At 38.1% G+C, this 24,563-nt stretch overlaps 2 pseudogenes across 1 annotated transcript; one reads left to right on the top strand and one right to left on the bottom strand.

The window, feature by feature from the left end:
- Nucleotides 1–16,737: 16,737 nt before the first annotated feature.
- LOC149799612 (uncharacterized) lies at nucleotides 16,738–20,348 on the top strand (annotated as a pseudogene). The gene is made up of 3 exons (XR_016421193.1): nucleotides 16,738–17,460; nucleotides 18,036–18,166; nucleotides 18,848–20,348. The product of XR_016421193.1 is annotated as an uncharacterized LOC149799612 (transcript).
- A 30-nt stretch (nucleotides 20,349–20,378) lies between these two features.
- LOC149799611 (uncharacterized) lies at nucleotides 20,379–21,999 on the bottom strand (annotated as a pseudogene).
- Nucleotides 22,000–24,563: the final 2,564 nt, after the last annotated feature.

Here is a 24,563-nt window from a genome sequence, read left to right as displayed (position 1 = left end):
TTTTGTGACAGGTGAAGGGAATGAAATGAACTGAGGTTATTTATAGTGGAAGAGCTGATCGAAACGGATTGATTTTTCCCACCAATCCTAACACGCGTTACAAAATTTAGTCCGTGTGGTGTCTTCCAATCCGGAGAGAGCTACACGGGTCGTCACATTCCCTATATAGATGCGTTAACGTCTGTGCTCAGTGAATCAATGCGACAAAGTTTTTAAACATGACGAAAACTAAGAAGATAATTGAGGTGCACAGGCTGTGGAGACGAGAAGCGATGTAAAGGCAGAGGCTACCAAAGTTAATACAGTCCCACTTCCAAAAGAGACCGATTTTAATTAGGATTTAGTGGATTTTCTCTCTTCTTCGCAGGAATTTGTTGCGGTACTAGTACCTTCTCCACCTTCTACTTCCTTATCATACGTCGAGGATTTTAAACACAGAAAGAAGAATTTGAGAAATTTTACAGCAGGAGAGAGAAGCAGATCAAGCTTTTCTCTTTCAACAGCAACAACAAGAATAAGAGACAAGAAAAAGGAAAACGACAGAAAGAAGCAGCAGAAAAGAAACAAGGTCTATGGGGGAAGGACAGTGATAGTCAAACGGTGACAGTACTCATAGACATTTTAGCAGAGTTAAGGAGTCTGAAACAAATGCATCAGACTTCTTTATTACTATCAAGAGAAAGAGACATTCCCGAGCCAAGCAGCCCAACCCTGTTACTACGCCCGAGATATCCATCCTAGTGATTTTCACCAAATCGTCGACAGGAGCAAGTCCAGACGTAGGCCTTGGTCATGGCAAAGGCTTAAGGCAGTTAAAGCTGATTACGTCCCGAGAGAAAGTATTCATTTTGCCAAAATCAATTAAAACTCAAAATCCCTTTTTTGCCCCATGATGTACGTGTGAGTGTAAATGCGTGAGTGTAGGTTCATATTTTAAAAATTCAACACCAAGAGACACTTACGTTTTCTCTCAGAATATGTTATAAATTTTACAGTCCAATTCACAACACAACACTTGGAAAAATTTATAGACTTTTTCTGTGACTTTGTTCAATGTTTTTCGAATTTCTTCACTTTCACAGGTTTTTCATCCTCTTTGCCTCACTTTGTCTTCTTTTGTTCTCTTTTTCTCTTTCCTGACGTGTCTGGGTTCTTCCTTTTGGGAAGGCACCACTTCCTGTTCTGAACCCCTCTCTTCCTCTTGCTTTTGGTTTTTAGGGCATTTTGAAGACCAATGTCCTTTCTCTTGACAATAATAACATGTGTCTTGACGTTTGTCTCTTCTGACACCTATCTTGATTTTTTGATGTTCTGGACTCTCTGTAATCCAATGCCCTTTATTTGTTATAGATATAGCAAGTTTCTTGACTTTTATCTCGAAAGGAGGGTGTCACGTTGCCTGGCCGCGATTATGTAAGTCAAGAACAAAGGAATTGTTTAGAAGCCATGTGTATATGTTAGACCCCGTGGCTATAGTTGTCCTGTTCGGAATAGTTAAAAGAGCTCAGCTTGTTGGGTGTCAAAAATGACATGTGGACTTTTAGAGCTTTTTTCAAGAACAAAGGACCCTTATTGGTGTCGTAAATCTCACCACGTTGACAGACGGTCGGAGCATTGTCTGCTAAGTTGAATAGAACAGGGTAGAATCAATATCCAATCGGAATTGAGAAAGGGTGTGGTCACCATTTCAACCAGAGTTTAACTGAATACGGTAGACTAGAAACCCCCAGTCATTGTGAAACATCGTGCTGAGAAGTGTAGCAATAACTCCGGGAAGCCACTCGTGAATTGGCGGGGAAACTTAGTAAATTCTAAGGAAAGACAAAGCTTCGTAAAGGTCAGTGAGCTATTTGCTCGATTATTACAGAATATTACGGCATTGTAATTGTAATTATGTGCAGTATGTATTCTTCATTACTAGAATCGTTAGTACGTAGAATTACCTTTGTAGTGTTTAATTTACATGCGTATTTGAGAAATGAGCTATGATTATGCAAAGAATTATGTAGATTGCTAGCTCGTAGTTAGAATTAATATTTTAATTCGCTATTTGGTTAATTCGTAGCAAACTAGTGCATTTATTCATATGATATTCAAGATTCTGCAACTGTTGAATTCATTTGTAACTTTGGAAAATCGTTGCAGTGTGTAAAATTAGTTAATATGGATATTTGAATATTTGTGTACACTTGTGGGAGTGTAATGTACAGAGATGCGTCTTATTACTGTGCTATTGTTCAGTATGCTGAGATTAAGAATGATTGTTGGTTTAGTGTGAGACGAGATGGCTAAGGAAATATGCTAACGTCCTTGTGTTTTCACAGGAAGCTTTATGGGGACAGAATTCCGGTGTGGTTTAGTCCCAAGTTCATAGGAGAGAGACGGAATAGAGGCTAGTGGAGAAGTCTATTGTGAATCGAAGCCTAGTCGGAGAGCAGAGTGAAGGAGGAGGAGGAAAATGAGTCGAGGAGAAGAAATTGGAGAAAAGCAGTCAAGGAGAAGGAGTTAGGAGGGAAGTCGGAAGGAGAGAAGGAATTGGCGTTATAGGAGAGATACAGAGAAGCAGAAAACAAGGACAGGTGGAAAAGCGATCTCACACTATAATTCACAGGATGCAATAGGCTATCTCTTGGTCGAGAGGGAGAAGAGTGATTGGGAAATTATCATTTGAATATTGAATTGTATTAAATTGTTATTCTTTTGAATTTCACCTTTGTGTTCTCAATAATTTAACTGTCGGCATTGCTGGCTGGGGGCTCAGAGTTTTACCTCTCTCCATCACTAATTTCACTTCCTACAACATCGAGCCTGGGTGAGACTTCCATAGTAATTTAAATAATATACTGGGAGCACCTTCCCCCCAACCGTACCAAACCCCACAGACGGGGAGTAGTCCGTCGACTTGTCTGAAGAAAGCATTTATATAACACCTCGCAAAAATCTGATCAGAAGTTTGATATGTGTGGTCTCTTCATTATTCTGGTCGGTTTGAGAGGGAAATGAATACTGAGAGGGAAGACAATGGTCTGACTTGGATATAAGGACCAATGTCAGATGTCGTCACTTATATTTTTGCAGTCAAGATGAAACGATCGCCTCATTTATTGGGGAAGATGAAGAAAGTAAGAGGTTGAAACGTGATTTATCTCCTTGCACAGTAGCTGAAGTCTTGGCTCAAATTCATGGCAGCGATTTTGGAAATAACGTGAGTGAGACAGAATCCAGAGCCAGAGGATCTACACCAAACCAAAGTCCACCACTAACTCCTCAAAAGTACTACCACATTCAAGAGACGGAAAAGTGCTCCTTTAGAAAATTCTGAACTACGGCATACACGTACACGGTGAAGTTTAAAGATTTAAAGTCCGAAGAACCGTTGGAGAAAGCAGAAGAGGTCATCATCGAGGTGTGGGAATTTTTGTTAACCACACTGAAACGACAATGTGAAGCCAAAGAAGATGATAACTTAAGACTTTACATTCATCACGACATTTTGAAGTTCCCCGTTTGGATTGAGTTTAGCAGCACAGAAGAAAAGAAACCCTCCTCAGTCATCGACAAGATTAAACACATAAAACAATCCAACGACAAGGTTCACATCGCCGATGGAAAAGTAACACTGTTCATGACCCAAATTTCTCTTCCCCAAGAGACAGGATGCGAAAAGGTGCTTTTGCTTGACGACCTTCGTAGCATCAAGCGTAGCCTTGTCCAAACTAACAACTCTCAAAACAAGATGTGTTAGCTCGTGCTATCGTCGTGGGACGAACATATTCTGGCAAGAACGACACGGTAGAATGGAAAAGATCTTGGTAAACTTTTCGAAAATCGAACCGAGCCAAACAACGAAGAGAAGAAGAACTCCTCGTACTGCAAGCTTGGCTATCTAAGGACACACCCCGCGGCATTCCTGAAATGCAAAAGTTGCAAGATGTCTTAGCTCCACGCTACAGTTTGAAAGTACACCCTCAAGAAGTGCCCGGACCTCTGTTTCGAGACAAATATTTCAAAGATGGAAAATAAATTCACGCCTATCATCACCATGAATATTTCGATGCCATTAACAGTATCACCGGATGCCTCAGATACGGTTATTATGAGAAATGTGACTATGGCTTTAACAATCGAGAGCAACACAAACATTGTGGATCGAAATGCTCAGGATGTTTGGCCTCTCAATCCTGTCTTGATGAAATACAAGAACAAGTACTTTAGTTGCGGTGTGTCACTTTACGAGTGGGAGCAGAAAGATTCGACTTACCTGGGATATGCTCGATGGTCATCGGATTGTCACTACCTACCTTTAGTGGGACGACCTCAGTAATCTCAGGATGGATACTTTACAAGAGAACATTCGTGGTTTGCCTGCGAAGTTCCGAGAACGCATTTACGAATAGCTGGTCAAAATACAAGCTCAACGCAAAGAACAATTGCATCCGTCACGTCACCGATGTTTAAACCACTGGTACCTGAATACTGTAAGAGGACTGATTCAGATGAAAGTGTTTCAGTCGTCAGACATTGTTAATCTGGACGTGAGCAAGAAGGATTGTTTTGTTGTGACTCATTCTTTTTACTATAAGGTAGACATACTGCAACGAATTCCAGAACAAGAATTAGAGGATTACCAAACTCTTTTACACGATGTAAACTTCGTTCAAGAGGTAACGGTTAAAGAGCGTGTGATGTGCATGTTAGTGACCAAACCATTTAGATTCGCCACTGGAGTACAATCAGCTCTGTGCAGGAAGTACACTTATTGCCTCCGACAAAAGGAGGTATAGAAACGACTTATTATGCAACGACCTTTATCAGTGGTGATGCACCAGATTCCGTGGAAGCAAAGTATTCAAACGGTGGAGGATTACCAACACTTATTACGAGTACTGTCTCCATTGAATTGTGGTCGACGTGTGGTGTGCGTCTTAGTGACTTGCTTTCTGGAATTTCATATACTAGCCGACTCCTTGTGGGCTAGGTACGATCTGTACTTTATTTTCTTTTTGAAAACCATGATGATGTTTTCTATAAATGAGCACGAGAAACCCGTTCTGCTAAAAGCCATGTACTTTCATCTACAAATTTTTCGACCTATTTTTCAAGAAAAGTTTGTGAAATTTTAGCCACTTCGGATGCTTACGAAGATGTGTGTATAGTTTGTGACTTACACTCTCACTGAAAAGATGTACGTGACTGGACAAGTTGGGGTTTCGAGGCCTGGACAAAAGAAGTGGCTTACATTGCCCGAGATTTGTGTTATGCATTCAAAGGAAAAAGTGGACTAAAATGTCCAGTGAAAAAAGTAACTTTTAAACCTGTGTTAGTGACAGTGCCAGAAGGAAAATAACCCGATGTCGAGGAAAACCACTCCCTTCAGGATAGGACTCTCGTGCACATTCCTGAAAGACCATTCCGGGAGGACTCCTGTATGATTTTACCCAATGTAGAGACTGTAAGAACAATACACACTGTCCCTAGGACACTTTTGTCACAAAAAACGTGTTGTACAAACACTTGTTTATACTCTACTTCGATCGATGTGTATCTTATTATTATGCTTAACCATTTGGCTTTTATGTATTTTTATCTTTTTTGTGATGTTCACTTATAAAAAAATAAACGTGTCCTAAAAAAGTAAAATAACTATTGTCTTGTTTGCATTCGTGTCAAAAGTGACATTTCCTGCACTATGGCTACCTCTGCTCCCTCTACCTCCACTTTCAAATGCATCGACAAACACTCAGATGGTGCCAGTTGGGAGGCCTTGTATCTTCACCATCCGTTTAACATGTTAATTGCCGGATCCAGCGGTTCAGACAAAACCGACTTTGACAAACTTTTGATAGAAAATAAACATCATTTGATCGATCGTCCACTACTTCGTGTGGTGTTACAATGAGTGACAAGCGGCGTACAGCTTCTTGCGAGTAAGTCAAGGCGATTCCATTGTGTTTGTGGAAGGCATTCCTGGCAATGACGACGGGATTGTTTCTGATCCCAGTCAAACCTATCTTGTCGGTTTCGAACACCATCAGTCTCAAAATGCTCATTACGCGGTCTTGTTTAAAAGCCCTAGAGATAAATTGCAAATGCAAGTCTTAGCCAAACAATTAGGAACGCCTTGGCTGACTCATGCATACGACGATGCCACTTAAACCCCACACGCCTATTTACTCGTGGATTTAAAACTCACTACCCCCGTTTATTTGCAATTTCGTATCCATCTGTTTCAACACTGGTATCAAGACCGAGGGCCTTTCGTGTACAAGTCCCCGTAACAACAACAAAAAATCTATAAAAAATCTCGGGCACTTTTTGGTCTTTCTCACACAGTGTCAACATGACGTCCCTTCAGTCTCATCTTCCCGTCAAATTGATTCGTGTCTTGTACGGCATCAGTCGCGAAAAAAATCCACAAATACGTGCGCGTGTCTAAGAAGCCAGCCTCAAAGAAGACTGTTTTTTTTGAGAGAGAAACAAAGTAGCCTCGACTCTACTTGCCGATCTCCGCATCGACACTAAAACCAAAAAGGAAATCATTTTGAAACCTGGAGGTAGCGGATTCTCTAGGTGTCATCATTCGCTCACTCCTAAAATTGGATTATAATGCCCCCAAAGTCCTCCCCAAGAAGAAAGTCACTCCCCAAAAAGCCAAACGAACCCAAAAGAAGAAAAAGAGCAATGGTGTCAGGACCAAGTCACAACAGCAGAATAAAAAAAGTCCACATAACAAGAAAAAGAAAAGTCTCCAGAAAAAGAAAAGCCCAAAGAAATCAGCTTCTGCCTGCAAGACAGACACTTCGGCCAGGACGCAACCTTACATTCGGAAACTACGACCTGCAGCGACGTTGACTGCGTCTCCAATAGCATCAGGTTCTTCCACTTCTCCGTTGTTGGTAATGCCTACAGTGAAAACCCGTGTCTCCATAAACGTCTCCTATACCGGAGACACCCTCTTTACTTGCAATAGCAGCTGTTCACAAAGTCACAAAGTAACTACCCCCAAAATCAAAGTACATGAGAGATCGGGCATGTTACAAAGTTTACTGGATTTGTCCAATCAAGAACTGTCCCGATTTAGTCGGTTGCAAACCCCTCCACGACGCGTGATGCCTGTCATCAAGTTGATACGACGCAAAGACAGTGGCGACGCATTCCAGCATAAAAAGACCACCAGTAAAGGATGAAGATCAGTGTTTTGTATTTTTGAACGCCCAATGATGTCCCTTGACAGGAGACCGATGATGGTGAGGGTGTATGCTTCTTTGAGGGGACATCTTTGGGCATTCATGAGCACACATAAAAATACACAGAAGTCTATGGCTTGATACTCGTCCTTTTATCTTTTTCTGACAAACGTTTTTGTTCAAGGTTTTGTTTGAATTGATTGATCATATGTTCTATGCCAAAACAATCCTCCCATTTGCTGGCTTCTCCTTTTCTTTGGACGATATGATCTTTTCTGGAGGTGAGTCGATGCTTGGCTAAGCGTTTTATCGGATGACGAGACCGTCCTTGTCCTTGTCTTTTTCCTTTTCCTTTTTGGACAGGAGCCCTAGAAAAGACACAGTAGTCCAGAGAAAAATAGGAGCAACAAAGGGAAAGATTCGTTGGGGATTTTGGAAAACACATCGTTACCTTTTTGACGAAGCGAAAGCAAAAATAAACAAGGGCGTGTACCAATCATCAATGTCAGTGTATTTTCGGTGTGTCCTGGAACCGACAAAAAAGATGTCTCCCACCAGAAAATATCCCTCTTCACTGCCTCAAGGAAAGAAAAGGAAAGGACTTTATCCTTGTTAAGGCAAACATAGGGACATATTGTCTGTAGTGTCCAAAGCTTCTCCACCGTTGCAAAAAAACTCATTCAAACATCCTCCAAAAACATCATTGATACCGTGTGCGAAAAAGGCTTAGCCAAACATCGTCACGTTTTAAGCCAAATGATTAAAAATATCCATCCGTCAAAAGAAAAAGATGTTGATTCCACACGTATGATTTTTAACCCTGTTACGAACCGTTGTCAAAGGAATAGTAGGACCCATGTTGGGTCTCCTGGGAAGTGTTTTACCTATGCTTCCAGGAAGATAAAAAGGACCTCTGGAGTCAAAAGATCTCAGTTGTGACCATTGAAATTCAATGGAAGGACGAAAACTGGCTTTAGTGCCTTACAAACGATGGATCACCAAATGGTTTACTGTCACTGGACGAGTGCGTGGCCGTCATCCTGCCGTCTATAAATTGCGAGACATGAACGGGGAAAGAACGTTTTACGTGTCCGATGTACAGCGTGTGACCAAAAAAGAAGATGAAGTGTATCACCTCGAAATCATTCTCGAACGAAGAACCCGTAAAGTGGGAAAACTCCATGTCAATGAAGTCAAAGTACATTGGAATGGATATCCTCCCAGTTTTGAGTCTTGGATCGACGCTTCGAAAGTCATCGACTATAGAAAGAAGTGACCATCATGCCCTTCAACATAGCCTCAACCACTACCACCGCAGTGACCACTCCTTCACCCAGTTTTTCTCTGCAAGATCTACAAAAGCAACCCTTGTGGGTGTTGTCTGTAGAACGAGTGCCTAAAGTGCAAATCGTCTTTTTCTGCCAAATCTTTGAAGTGTAATGTGTCATCAGTGTGCCATTGCCAAATAAAGTTTGAAACAAGGTGACAAACAATTATGGACCATTTTACAGAGCACTTTTATCAGTTCCCTTCATCCCTATCCTTCCCTGAAATACTCCTCAAACAGGAACAACGGGAGTCCTGTGTCCAATATCAATCACCTCTCACCCCCCCCCACCCCCCAACAGCAATTCTCTTTTAGACACTCCTCTGACTTCAAGTGAACCCTCTGACAGCAGCAGAACTCTGGATATATGAACAGCAACATCCAATTTTACTTAACATTACCCAGTGACAGTTCCACGGAGATGTTTCCCAACAGTTCTTTGTGTTGTTACACGGCCAAATTACCTCAAGCCATTCAATTAGATCACTAAGCCCATCGGGAAGTGGCTTTGGTGGAAATCATTTACCCTATTCAAATCAAAAACATCACTGAAACTCAGAACACTTTCCAGGTCGAAATCCTGAACGTCCAATTGCAAGAAGGGACGAATAACATCGAGTTTTCAGGTGACACAAAGTCAGCAAGCAATTCACCATCCAGTATCTACACGTTTAAAATTCCAACAGGATATTATTTTAGCGGTGAACATTTGGTGGACACAATAGCGGACAGGTTCGAGCCAGCGTTTGGCAGAGCCCTGAGCAGAGTAAAAAAGATTGAGAACCATAAAGTGGCTCGTCGCCTACTGATGAGATTTCAGGATACCGAAACGTTGTTCATCAGGTTTAATGGTAGTTTGTTTGAAATTTTGGGTGGCCATCCACAGATGGTTGCACAGAATTTGAGCCCGAAGACCAACACTAGGAACTGCTGATGGTTGAGTAGGTATCTTTAGATTGTTGGGGTTATTGTTTGTGTTGTGCTGGAGATGTTGTTTAGGTTGTTAGCTTGGTTGTATGAAATTATTTGTTTTCCATTATTTATATAGTTTTTATCTTAGCTGTAGTGTAGGGACACACTTTATGGAGTGTGCTTTCCTCTGCAGTTGGCACATTTGAACGTTTAGCAATACATTTTCCTTTGTGTTTGCCGCCACATTTGGAACATCGTGTGTGGTATCCGCAGCTTGAAGTAAAGTGCCGCCAACGTTGGCAATTGTTACGATAGCGAGGTTTGTTTATGTACTTTTGTAAATTGAAGCATTTTCAGTGTGGTCCTACCCTCATTGTTTTTGGTGGTGGCTCTTCAAATTCTAGCAACACCGTAGGATTTTTCCTTCCCTGACTGTTTATGAGCTTGGTAATTCACCTGTATTTGATGTGGTGGTATGTGAGATCGTATGCTATTTATCGAGTAGTTTTCCATTGGAATGTGCCAGTTAATTTGAGGACAGTTTAAATGCACAGCTTGGGTTGTTGTTCTCTTCTCTTTTTCGAGTTGTAATCGGTGGTATTTTGGTGTCCCTCCATGTGGTGGTCGTTGGATGGCCTTGTAAGGGTGTTGCATTAGTTGCTTTGTGTCTTTTGATAGAGACAGCTATGCTCGCTATGTTTGTTATTTCTAGGTATTTCTCGAGTTGTTGCGCACTATTGCACCAGATGATAATGTAATTAGCTTCCGGTCGAATGATCTAAATGTACTAGTGTGGCTGCTAGACTTTTGCTGCTAATATGTATGAATCTTTGGTTGGTGCTGGTGATATATAGTGTTAGTGATGGTGGGTGGTATTGGTACTTTGCAGGTTTGGTTCTTTCCTTACGATGTTACTCAAGCCACAAGAAATCTACCCCGAACACTCAATGGAAACGACAAGACACAAACAAATACTCCTCACGAACACAATATACATAAATCAACGTATAAGATAAATAATAAACAAAATTGGACAATTCAATGCAAGGCAAACTAGAACAATCAGGGTGTAATTAACCCACAAGCAGGGATAATAACACCCAAAGCGTTGGAAAAGGGGTAAAAAATGCAAATGATGATTATCTCAGCCCCACCCAAATAACACAATACTTCAAGGAACTACGAGAAGGTATTCAACAAAACACACAACATAACCAGATTAAAAAGCATGATTTCTTCCTACTACAATTCAGGAAGTTAAACTATACCTAACATAACCGATTATGACAAGAAATTCCTCAAACACAGGTACAATGGGAAAAAAGAAGGCGGGCTAGCCATCTACATCCATAACACTATGTCAGAGGTAATAGAAATAAACCCAAATATTGACTTAAAGGGAAAACTGATAGAATATCTAACCATCACTGTCAACATAGAAAATAAAATTTCCATACTGCTCAACGTGGACCGATCATGGTCAGGGTGGCAAATTCACGACTGCCAACTTACGAAGCAATTTGCAGAGATGGACTTGGTGATACTGTTATGGGTTTTTTCAGAAGGATGGCTCCAAAAGCAATACCGATTGCAAAACAATTAGGGATGAAGGCTATTGAGGCTGTTCGTGATAAAGGCATCGGTGCTATTGGTAAAACATTCTCGACAATCAAGGATAGACTACCTCGATTAGCACGAAGAAAACCGCAGCAACCAGTGAAACTGGCCAGTACTGAAGTTATGCCTGCAAGTGTCAGCAAAATAATTGGCGTCTGCAGCCAGTTTCAAGTGTCAGCTGCCTCATATGGACAGTCAAAATAATTATTCAAAACTTCGCGTCTGCAGCCAGTTTCAAGTGTCAGCTGTCTCATATGGACAGTCAAAAAAATTATTCAAAAATTGGCGTCTGCTGCCAGTTTCAAATGGACAGTCAAAGTAATTATTCAAAAATTGGCATCTGCAGGCAGTTTCATGTGTCAGCTGCCTCATATAGACAGTCAAAATAATTATTCAAAAATTGGCGTCTGCTGCCAGTTTCAAATGGACAGTCAAAATAATTATTCAAAAATTAGCGTCTGCAGCCAGTTTCAAGTGTTAAATATCCTTCATATGGACAGTCAAAATAATTATTCAAAAATTAGCGTCTGCAGCCAGTTTCTAGTGTTAAATATCCTTCATATGGACAGTCAAAATAATTATTCAAAAATTGGCGCCAACAGCTAGTTTCAAGTGTTAAATATCCTTTCATATAGACAGTCAAAATAATTATTCAAAAATTGGCGTCTGCAGCCAGTTTCAAGTGTCAGCTGCCTCATATGGACAGTCAGAATAATTATTAAAAAATTGGCGTCTGCAGCCAGTTTCAAATGGACAGTCAAAATAATTATTCAAAACTTGGCGTCTGCAGCCAGTTTCAAATGGACAGTCAAAATAATTATTCAAAAATTGACGTCTGCAGCCAGTTTCAAGTGTCAGCTGCCTCGTATGGACAGTCAAAATAATTATTCAAAACTTGGCGTCTGCAGCCAGTTTCAAGTGCTCGTCAAGTCTGCTTTTAATGCATGGTAAAGCCATACATTGTTTAGAATGATCTATTTTAGTATACTTGTATTCTAGGACAGAGCCATGGACTCTTTATAGAATAAAGAATACATATTTTCATTTCACTTCAGAGTATGTTCAAGAGGCTGGTTGAGCAGGATGGGATGGCCTTAAAGCAGAAGGCATAGTATTGGATTCATGCTGGAAAGGCAAGTAATTTCTCATATCCTAAAGTTTCTCATATCCTAAAGAAGAGTTCAGGATATGGTGGAAGTCAATATAACTATGGGTTTTCCTGCTTCTTTTTCCTTATTAAAATTATTAAGGAAAAGTTTCATTTTTAGTAGACTTGATGAGAAGAGAAATATTTATACATACATGTATTTGAATTAAATATTGCATTCCTTCCAAGACTATTAAAATAAATTAATTGAACTGGTAAATTAATTGAGAACACAAGGAAGATGTACATTTTAAATCACTGTTTTGTACACAAATCTTTTCTTAAGGACCAACAGACTTAAGCTATTATATCTGAGGCAGTAGAAATATGCAGGTATCAAACTGTATATATTTTCAGACCTAATATACATATAACAAAAACTGATTTTAAGGTGTGCATGAGTATACCTTCCACTGAAGATGGGGATCCAGCATGAATCACTCTATGCACCTTTCTAAGGTCTGCCACCTCCTCCCCCTTCCAAGTGCAATTGTCGCATAAAAAGATTTTCATGCGATTGTTTTCATTGAAAGACAGCACAGAATATATTCATTTATTTGGCTATATTGTGGAGAGTGGTATTGCACAACAATGCAATTTTCTTCCTTTTTTTCTCCATTGTACATTTGACCATCTAGAAGTAGCGTGCTCAATAGCTTTACCAAGTCTTGTGTAGACTATTGTGACAGGAAAGCATGACCCATTCTCCTTTGTTTTAATAAGATCCTCAAACAGTGATTTGAAAACACAGCCATAAGGTGAAGTTAGTGTTGTGTCACTTGAATATGGAGGTTGTCTTCTTACCAGCAAACTGATGTTTTGGCTTAGAAGAGGTGTACAATTAATTATGCTGCATCTGGAATGTTTCAACTCTTTCTTGATAGATTTCATACTGCCTTTATTAATAGTTGCTGTCATAGCAAAGATTGTACAAACTGGGAAAAGAGCCAGAAGATTTTTAATCCCCTTGTATGTAGGTCTAAATTCATCCTGCCACTGCAGAATGCAATCGGCCTCATCAATAATCAAGCATACCATTTTGATTTGTCCATTCAGCCTCAAGTAAACATTCAAGAACATTTTTATACAGTATGTCTTCTGCGTGTCCAACCATATATGAAAATTCACCCATGCATAAGGTACTGTGATCTTGAAAATGTTCAGTGACATGTATCACATGCCATGATCAACCGTGGAGCAAAGCTGATTAATAATGGCATTTTGAGGTTTCAGTACTAAGACTTGCACTGAAGGTAGAAAGGAATCAGTTTAAAAAAATCAAAGTGTTTCCATATCATGTGGGTAATACAAGAACTAAGTCTTTGGATTCTCTCAGGTTGTACAAAGCATCTATTTGTCTGGGCCTAAGCCCAGTAATTGATGTTGTTGTTGTTGTTGTTGTTGTGGGGTTTAACGCCATTTTTCAGCACGATAGGCTATACATGGCGGCCAGTATTAATGGTGGAGGAAGAACCCGGAAAACCCCGGAAAGAACCACCGACCCACGAGAAGCTACTGGCAGGCTTTCTCACATGCCCACATTGGCTGAATCTTAGACTCGAACCGCCGCAGACAGAGGTGAGATGGCAGTGATCCGTAACGAAGAGCGCTTTAGACCACTCGGCCACTCGGGGCCCCCCAGTAATTGATGTCTATGGAGCAAAAATTGTCTGGTTATATCTCATGACAGCTCGTTTGAGATTACACATCAAATCTAAGTAAGCCATCTGCAGATAGGATGAAAATGAGAAAGCTTTGATAATGTAACGCTGACAAACAACCACTTTTATGAAGGTTGCTATATTCAATAAGTGTACATGTGATTAAATTAATTTTTTCAGTCAGCAAAGCAATCTTAGTATGAAGCCATTTATAATTCATGCAGCCTGTCTTCTGAAATAGTTTTACAAATACCATGTCGCTAAATTATTGTGATTTTTAATGTCAATAAAAATTACCTCAATTTATTTGAAGTAGATTTGTTTTAGATGTTGTTCTTAATGTGTGTGTGTGTGTATATGTGTGCTGGAAGATACCATTACTATCTGAATGATAAAGGATATTCAAGACCATACAAAGTGTTTTGTGTCATCCAATTTAGTTGAAATCTGTTGATGTTGGAAAAAATCCTTTGAAAATGTTCATTCTTGCTACATAACCCCCTTTTTAGTTTTTCTTTCTATAGCACATCTTAAGTTGAAGCCCTCTATGTTTCAAAAGGACTGCACATTACATGGATCTCATACATATACTTGATGAATACTTCACTGATTAACACTTATCCAAATTTGAGTCACATTCTGTTGATGGATATTAAATAATTATCATGAAAACTACATGCATCATGATAGGCTGGCATGTGTTTCAGTAGTAATACTGTACAAAGTGTATGTAGAATGTGTGTTTAAGCTGATGTTCATCGTAACACAAGTATAATTGATACTACATATTAAACTCTTTTGAATCAGTCGATATGAATGTTAGATAATTTCTTATTAATTAACTCATTGGAGATTATATATACACACACAAAACAATCGTAAGACATGCTGCAGCGTTCATTTTTTTCCCTTTCATATGTGTACACATGGGCGTAAATTGAAACATGTATCACATTTGCATATAACTATGTATTCAGTTATCAGAACATGACAATGACAGATGACAAAGAGAAACTAAGAAAGTCACATATGCAAGTGTTATTTTTGATACATTTCCATTTAAAGCAAAGTAACTCAGAGTTACTGCTGTCCATATTTAATCATACAAGGCTCAATGATTTCTTTAATGCACATGTCAGTGTGTTTTATTTGTTTTTATATTTAAATCTAATAAAACATTTGGTTAAATTGAGAAATCACTGTTAGGACATATATTTGGATGAATGATTGTGACAGTATAAGAAATGAAAATACTGTTCAATTTCATGCCATACTTCAGTAATGATGAAAAGTACTAAATAAATATGAAATATTTGTCTTAACTTGCCTACATTGTTAGCCTTATTAATGCATTTCTCACCAAAACAGTGATACTGAAAAATTAGGTTATACGAAGTTTTGGAATTTTATATACTAAATATTGAAAACAGCATTCATTATGTAAGCAAATCAAATTAATGATGAGAACATTAAAACTTCTGTACAGTGCTTAACATTAAATGTACTAATACTGTCTTTCAGTTATGATGATATAGTGAGTGAATGTTGAAGAAGCTTACCAATTTCAGCATGTGAATGAAACCTGAATGCAATTCATGTTTTTTTTGGAAAAGTTGCAACACAGCAGCACATTAAATTTTTAGCATGGCTAATGAATAGAATATATTTGCAGTAATATATCAATGTCAGTGTAAGTGGTGTAGCAATAAATTTCGCTCATACTCTCCCAAAGACTTATTCATAGGGCCCACTTCAATAAACTTCACCACCACCCCAGGCTGTAGGGAACGCTATACCACCTTCTTTCAAGAAATCAATTTGAAATGGAACTGACTGTAAGAAATGTCCAATGTTAGCCAAATTGTCAGCCTAAAAAAAAATGGTTGGAATTTTGGTCTTAATCTTTTGTAAAATGTGGGTTGTCATGTTCAACGATACATCAATATCAATGTAAAATTGATCAAACAATTGATTTAAAATGGAACTTTGAGATGATGCTGTCTAAAATATTCAGTGTTTGGCAACATTTGCCCCCCCCCCCCCCTTATTGAAGGGATTTGATATTAACCTTTGGCCAATTAAGGATTTCATCTATCACCTTATACTAATTCTGATATAATAATTATCAAGTAATCCTTCGCAAATGGAATGTCGTACATGATGCAGACGAAATGTGCAATATTTGACAAAATGTCGTCACTTTCGAAGAGGGTTGTTGTATCGATCCTAATATTTCACAAAATTTTGGCTGTCATGGAAAACGATATAAACATATTGATATAAAACTGGTCAAGGAATTTATTGCAACTAGAAGATTTAAGATTACGCAGTGTGTAATGTGCAATATTTGAAAAACAATCGTTACCCTCACCCCTGGTAAAATGGGGAGGATATTTTCGTCTTAATCTTTGGCAAAATTAAAGCTGCCGTACCAAACCTCATATCAATTTCGACGTAAAATTTATCAAGGAATTGATTGGAAAAGGAATTTTTGAGATGACTTATTGGGAAACGTGCAATATTAACAAAATATTGTTGTGTGTATCCCTATACTTTGTCTTCGCCTAATTGTAGAAATATTTGTAAAAATATCTACGTAGCCGATTTGCTGGTTAAGCTTGAACACAAGATAACGACTGCTATAGTTAAAATCGAAAGTATTAGTAAAGTTCGCATTGTGTCACTAACAAACAGAATATAAAAGCAATAAATGTGCCACGGTTAGATTACCGAGATCTCTCCCTGCAAGGCCATGTGTTTTGATCACGTGACAATATGGCGTCGGCGTTCGCCTGACTTAGTATAGCGAAGTGCAGCGCAGGGAGCATACTACGCAGGGAACCAGACTAATAACAACACGTGACGGACAGAATGTTTAGAGAGGGAATGAAGAGAGTCAGGCCCTCTATTTAAAGTGGATCAGAGAAGAAACAAGCATGTATTATATAACTAATAAAGGCTGTAGTGAATACTGGTGATCAGCTGGGGTGCTGGAATACTTTGAAGCTAAAACGAAACCCAATTGTTGCGGATTTCCATATTCATTGATAAGCATAAGACAAGGCCATGGAAAAATAAAAATAACGCCAGTTGTGACTTTAATGACAAGATAAAATTCTAGGACGATGACTCACTCGTATCGAACGCAAAATGAGTATAGAGTATTACACAAGAATCAATTCCCTCAACCAGCATAGCGTGGTGTTGACTTCCTATGTTTAGAACGGTGACGTGATCAAATCTTGTGTTCCAGCGTTCGACTGAAATCGGTTGACCCACTGACTCTGCCTATCTGCATCAGATTAAGATTAATGCGTGCGCAATTGAAAAATGGCCCGGAATCTCAATTCGAGGGAGAAATTACAAAGCTCATAATGTGATGAAACGTCGATATTATCTAGTTTTACTGGAACCCGAGGATGCATAGGACCAATATCTTTAAATATTCGGTATTGTTTAGACGACTTTTTTCACGTAACGACCTTAAGGTGATGCTAGTAATCAACAGCGACACTGTCAGGTGGTTAGCATCCAGCTAGCAAAACAACAAAATATGGCTGTAAAGGAAAGGCGGTCTACTCATGGGTCAGAAAATGTTCGGCAAGTTCAGTAAGTTTCGAATGATTTCAGTGCTATTATTGGATCTTTTAGGACCATCATATGATATCAATGAACATATTTACATGAATTGTGAAATAATTGGCCAAAATTAAGTAGAACGGCTCTGTCACCGGAATATTGAATGACATTGTCAGTTTATTTGTACTCTCATCTGTGGACCGAACATTTCATCATCGGGAGTGGGCGGATACAGGCTAGCATAGGTTGGGTCTTTTTGAAGCAAAGATGTTTTTCTTTCGACTTATGATAGTGAACTTTATTCAGATAATGTAATGACTAAATTAAATTCTCTTCCTTAATATATCCAATGCCCCCTCTCTCCATTCTATATAGAGGGTTTTCACAACACGTCACCAGTTCTCCGAACCAATGTTTACGTGGGGTCACGTGATCCACAAACTTGTACACAAGAGTGGTTTATACCGTGATCTCAGTTTAAAATATTCAAGTTATATTTAAAGAAACTGTATTGAAAATGGTATGCGATTGTATCGTAGTTGATTGTAGCAATAACAATATAAAAAAAATCCGGACAGAAGATTTTTTGTTATACCGGTGCTTAGGAAGCACGAAAACAAAAGGGCGTTGAGTGAAAGAAGACGGCAAGAATGGATATGCAGAATAAACAAAAAGACAATCAACTCAAATACTGTGAAGCCATGGCACAGAGTTTGCTCTGACCACTTTATTTCAGGTATGTTAAATGGCATACAATCCTTATAATCCATTATATATATATATATATATATATATATATATATATATATATATATATATATATATATATATATATATATAATGTACTCTCAGATATGTGTTCGGCATAAACTGATGGCGGAAGTATATATAATGTTGATACACATAATATCAATATATTTTGCTTTGTTAATTTAAGTTTAACATTCATATACTATGGTGTGTATCTACATTTTTGTAACCTGATTTTTATGTACGTACGCGCGTACATGTGTATGTCCAGGTGTACATGTAATGGTGTGTGTGCTCACGTTGATACACAACTTGCATTATTGTTGTGTATCTGCTTGTCATCTGATATGTATGTACATGCAAAAGGTGTGTGTGTATTAATGCACAACTGGTACTAATGGTATGAGCTGCCTATCATGTATGTATGAATGTATGTATGTTTGTATGTATGTATGTATGTATGTATGTATGTATGTATGTATGTATGTACATACAATGGTGTGCATTTTGATTGTGCATGCATTGATACACAACCTTTAAATATAGGTCTAGGTTAAATTATTGAAGTGGGGATTTCTTTGCATTGTCAACATTTTAGAGTTATTGTTAATGTAAAATATCATTGTCTGACTACATTTAATTATGCAGTTTTCTGATTTGGACACAGGAGGACCAGCTGAGCTAGCCGACTTTACCAACCCAGACTGGGCACCCACTGTGAAGATGGGGTATGACTTGCATGGTCTCTCAGACACCTTGTCCAGTGACCGATATAAGCAAAAACAGATGAGACAGCACAGGAAATCGAGAACACAGTTAGTTCAAGAATCTCCAGAAGACATTATGATTGAAACTCCTTATGTGACTAATGAAAATATTGCATTGCCTGAGACTGAAAACTGTACAGAAACAGAACTTTCTCTGCACCTGCTTGATATAAAAGAAATTGAACTTAACAGATTAACTGTGGAGAACATGGACCTTAGAAATCAGATTGATAAAATACAGTTGTCAGAAAGTGATGACCACAAGGTTCTATTTTATACTGGCTTGCCAGATTATGTAACTTTGACAATATTATATGAATATCTTGAGCCATTCCTTACAGTGACAACAAGAAGTTAACTGTCAAAATTACAGCAGCTACTAGTGGTATTAATTAAGCTAAGGCTAAATGTGCAACACCAAGTACTTGCTGATTTGTTTTGTGTGTCTGTGTCTACAGTGTCAAACATACTGCTAAAGACCATTCATGTCATGTATATGCGTTTAAAACCATTTGTTCACTGGACAGAAAGGGAATGCTTGCAAAAGACCATGCCCACTGAATTCGTCAAGACATTTGGAAAACGTGTAGCAACAATTATTGACTGCTTTGAGATTGAAATTGAAAGACCTTCAAACTTGTAAGCAAGGGCTGAGACATATTCTCATTATAAACATGGACACACAGCAAAATTTCTAATTAGTATTACTCCACAAGGGGTTATCAGTTTTCTGTCGAAAGGGTATGCTGGTCGTGTCAGTGACAAATTCATCACAGAAAACTGTGGTTTTCTTTCGAACTTGCTACCTGGTGACCTTGTGCTGGCAGATAAGTGTTTTGACATCAAAGTTAGTGTCGGTCTTAGGTGTGCCGAGGTCAAGATACCTGCATTTACTAAAGGCAGACCTCAACTTCCGGCTATTGAAGTTGAAAAAACACGCCAAATTGCACATTTAAGAATTCATGTTGAGCGTGTCATAGGAATACTCCGCCAAAAATACACTGTTCTTAATGGGCCTGTGCCTGTTGACTACTTGATCACTGCTCCTACAGAAAAAGAAACAACACTGGACAAAATGTCGTTGTGTTAAAGTGTTAATTGTTATATCGTAAATAAACATATCATTGTCCTAACCTAGATAATGTGCAATATAATTTAATTCTGTTATTAACATTGTGAAACTGTATACAATTTTAAAATTAAACAAAGAATTTTCAAAAGATTGGTTTGTGCCATGACCTTATTACAAGATTATAGGATCACATACCTTGAGAAGAGGATAAAGGAAATACATAATACATATTTATTTTGTATTTAGGTTTCAATTTCTGATTTCTTGGCCAAAATATAATTTGTACATTCTCTACATACAAAGACTAGAAATAAACACAAACAAATGTCTGAATTGTTCATTTCTTACTGTTCTTGGAGGCCTTCCTATTAGCTTGTAATTGCTTTCTGACTGCATTCTAAACAGTACCACAGCCCTTGTGGTGCTCGCTTTAGTCCAATGCATTCAAAATGAAGCCACTGGTTCAGGCAGCCTTTATTATCACATGCTATCATTTTCCCATATTCTGGTTTTCTGCAGGAACACCACAGTACCTTTTCATTGGACTGAGAATTAGTAACCGACTCTGCCTGAGATGATCCTAAGTAGGTACTTGAACTATGCATTGGTGATTCACATGGAAGTGCAGTAGAGATGTGTGATTTTAATTCATTTTTCACTTGAAATGATCCATCGCTTCTTGTGAAATATTTTGCAACCAATTCTGGCAGTAGAGCAGACTGCCAAAAAATGTTTGCCTTTGAAAGTACATTATTCCAAAAAGCTGTGTTTGGCTCAATTCTTTCAATGAATATATCTGACTTTGTCCACACAATACAATCACAATATTCACTATCAGACATATGTATGTGACACTGAACCTGTGTTTAATATGGATGTGTCCTACATAATGTCACACTGTCATCTTCTTTAACAAGCCAAAAAATTTTAATTGCAAGGGCATCTTGAATGCTCATGTCTTTTGCAGAATAAGGACATTTTATTTCAATGCAACCTTTCCCACAACATACACAGGATACCATCCCATCTGGAGATGAACCCATGAATGGCTTATCTGGATGCAGAAAAAATCCACATTGGTGAATAGAGAATAAATCGTGTGTCTCATTCATTTTTTCTGTGTACTGTCTCTTAGCCAGATCTTCCATTTTTATACCCCATACCATTTGATGTGTCTGCATAGAAACTGATGCAGAAGTTAAAGATTTCAGCAGAGAAATTGATGGTGCTCCAGGATTTGTGTGGCAAACAGAATGAAGAGTAGTGGATGTGATTCTGCCTTCTCGAACATGGTGCCAAAGTTTGCATTTGTTTTGCAGTTGGGTCTCTTTCTCAACTGCAACTACTTGCTCCTTGTTAATGGAAATGGAAAGTTTGCTGCAGTAATCTAACAACTCCTCAAGTGACATTGAATCCGTGTTCTCATTCCTAAGAGTCAACAAAGATGATGGCATGTGTTCATTTTGTAGAAGAGGTTTAAACTTTCACAGAATGGTTCAATCAGAGTCATAATGGCAGGTTTCTTGTTCTTTTCTTCTAATGTTTGCAAAATCTGTTTCATATCTGATATGCCTGCTGCTGGAACTGTTGATAAGTTCAAGATACGATATGGTGTAGACTGGGTGGCATCAGCAACAGGATTATCTGATAGCTGTTTCAGTTTTGTGGCTGATCGGAAATCTATGTTGCTCAATTCCTTATATTCTACTGATTTTTGCTAGGCTTCTTCCAGTAGGCTAATTTGCCTGTGACTGAAACTCGTTCCCTATATTTCTGCCTCTCCTCAATATAAAATAAAAGTGCAGCGACATGTGAACAACTTTCTCCCAGTCCAGCCATACATGTACAGTGTGCTGACAATACTGTACCTTGTGGAGATGCAATTATCCAAGGTTCCAGTGGTTTTGCATTTAACCTATGTGAGTGTGAAACCTGTAAAAAGATACATGTGGTGAAATAAAGGACTTTTTCCATCATAACCTTATGTCAATGTGTCATGTCACATTGATGCCTTAACTTTAAAATGAAAATGTTGCTGTACCGTAACATTACATTTGAAAACCATACATATACCACAATTTCTGACACTTCCAGTGTTGATTATACTCTCTGAGTGCACATTTTTTAAACTTTAACTTGTAAAAACAAACATAAATATACACTTAATTTATTTTCACAGTTAAAATCCAAGTTACCTTTAAAAACAATAAATGATTACTAATTTGCTCAAATTATTAAAGTTTAAGAATTGTTACGATCTGTAAATCATATCGGAGTATATTTAAATTAATTGACTCTGTAATCAAAGAGTTATGTATCAAGAAACGAGAAATATGTTCTAAAATGATGATAATCTCAAATCATACCTTAGTTGTGACAATGATGTTGACACAACCTTCTGGCTTGTACGTATTCACACTGTCAAGCCATCCACTTACAACATAGTTGTATGCCTCGAGAGATTTATAAGATTTGAATTGTTCGAGTGTGTATGCACTGGTACCATTTACCAAATACATGATAATGTCGCCGAAAGTAAAGTCTGGGAGCTGCTCTTCGTTGGCACTGAGTTTCTTCGGATTGACTTGATATGGATCTATGCCACTCACATCATTAATTTTCTGAAAGTATCTTTCACGATGTTGATGATCCAGGGAGTCAATGTACTTCGGTTTTGAAGAACATTTGGAAATTTTGCTCGCCATTCCAATTTCTACGTTATCAGCTTCATCAACAAAAATTACGTGACCCCACGAGCTTGGTTTGCGTACTTCGTCATCAAGAACCCTCTATTTAGTGGTCGGTTACTAGGATTAAAGGAAATGGATTCATGTTTAGAATATATATATATATATATATATATATATATATATAAAGCCTGTCTTGAAGGGAGAAATTGCATTAAACTCCAATACAAAACACATACAAACACACACTTGCAAGCCAATAGCTAATATGAATATAATATATTCCTTCTTTCCCTTAAAATAGCCCAAGCCCCTCTCTCCGTTTTTGTATTTAATGGTTAGTCATTTGGATTATAGGAAACAGATTAATGTTTAGAAAAAATGATATGTTAAAGTCACCAGAACATCTGAACGCAGATGTATATTAAATCTTAGTGTGACCCTTCACATACCTAACCATTTATTAAAGCAAGCAACAAATCCGACACCCGTGTGATTTGTATCAATTACAATATATGGCTACACATTTTCCAGTCCAATACCTCATTAAAGCCAATACAGGGAAATAATTTGCACAGTAATTCAGCATACAACCTAGGTCCCAAACTTAAAAGAGGGGCCTTTTCTTATATGAACGCCATATTGGCTGTCCAGTGGGCACTATTAGAATCAATTAGCATCATATTATTCTTGTAGTGAAAATACCATGTTGACACTATCATCCATTCATGAGCAGTGCCTATAATGAAGTTTACAAATGGTTGCTATGGGGGTCATATTGGGTGTCCAGCGGATCTCTTTTTACTTAGGACAAACCTGATCTCATTATATGATGATCAAATTTGTATCAAACAATCCTTTAGCAAATATAATTATTGCTATGCTATAATATGCCTACTTCTACACCAACAGCATGGCTAATAAATTACTTCATAATCAAGTGTCTACCCTTTAGGTTGTTTACGTGTTATACAGTAATTACACAATTCCACTTGCATCAATCTAATAGCTATGTGAAAAACTTCATATTAGTTAGCTAGAAAGCAAGCATACACACTCGCACATATCCGGATCCTACTGAAGAATGCGTGATAACATGAAATGAAATTATGTATGGAGATAGGGTGTTGTCACAGCAGTTAGAGAATATTAAATACCATACTGACATCCGAACCCGGTCGGCTTGTTAGGCCCCAGTCGACTTTACTGCAGGCACCAGCCCCTTACCCTGTCTACTAGACATGACCTAAGATAAGGATTGAGCAAAGTCGTGGACAGAGACATTCGTAGCAAATACATTGGCATCGCGAGCCATTAATACTCTAGTCTAATACACAAACACTCCGGATTGCTCGGACAGTAATGGAGGGAAATCTCTCTCGCTGTCTCTGTCTCTCTGTCTGTGTCTCTGTCTGTCTGTCTGTCTGTCTGTCTGTATGTCTCTCTCTCTCTCTCTCTCTCTCTCTCTCTCTCTATATATATATATATATATATATATATATATATATATATATATATATATATATATATATATATATATATATCCTTTTGTCGGTATGAACAATTTTGCATTGTACAAACTCTTGCATTGCAAATCAGCGAATAAAACACTTCAGATTCCGCTGACAGAAACAGAGGTAGATAAAAGTTAATGTAAACAGTTACAAATGTACCCTCGGACAGAGCGGAAAATGTTATCTTTAGATCCTATAAGAGGATGTGTGATTATAAAATGTTAAATTTTATATGGAGACCGATGCATGTTACATTAAGTTTAATTTTTTAATAAAAAATCCTCTATGATAGATAGATAGATAGATATATATAGATAGATTGATTACGTGAATCCCTAATAAT

The sequence above is a fragment of the Sinohyriopsis cumingii genome, chromosome 5 (genome assembly GCF_028554795.1).
Source record: "Sinohyriopsis cumingii isolate HCF-2022 chromosome 5, ASM2855479v2, whole genome shotgun sequence".
Taxonomy (NCBI): Eukaryota; Metazoa; Mollusca; class Bivalvia; order Unionida; family Unionidae; genus Sinohyriopsis; species Sinohyriopsis cumingii.
This window is presented reverse-complemented; position numbering and strand designations above follow the sequence as displayed.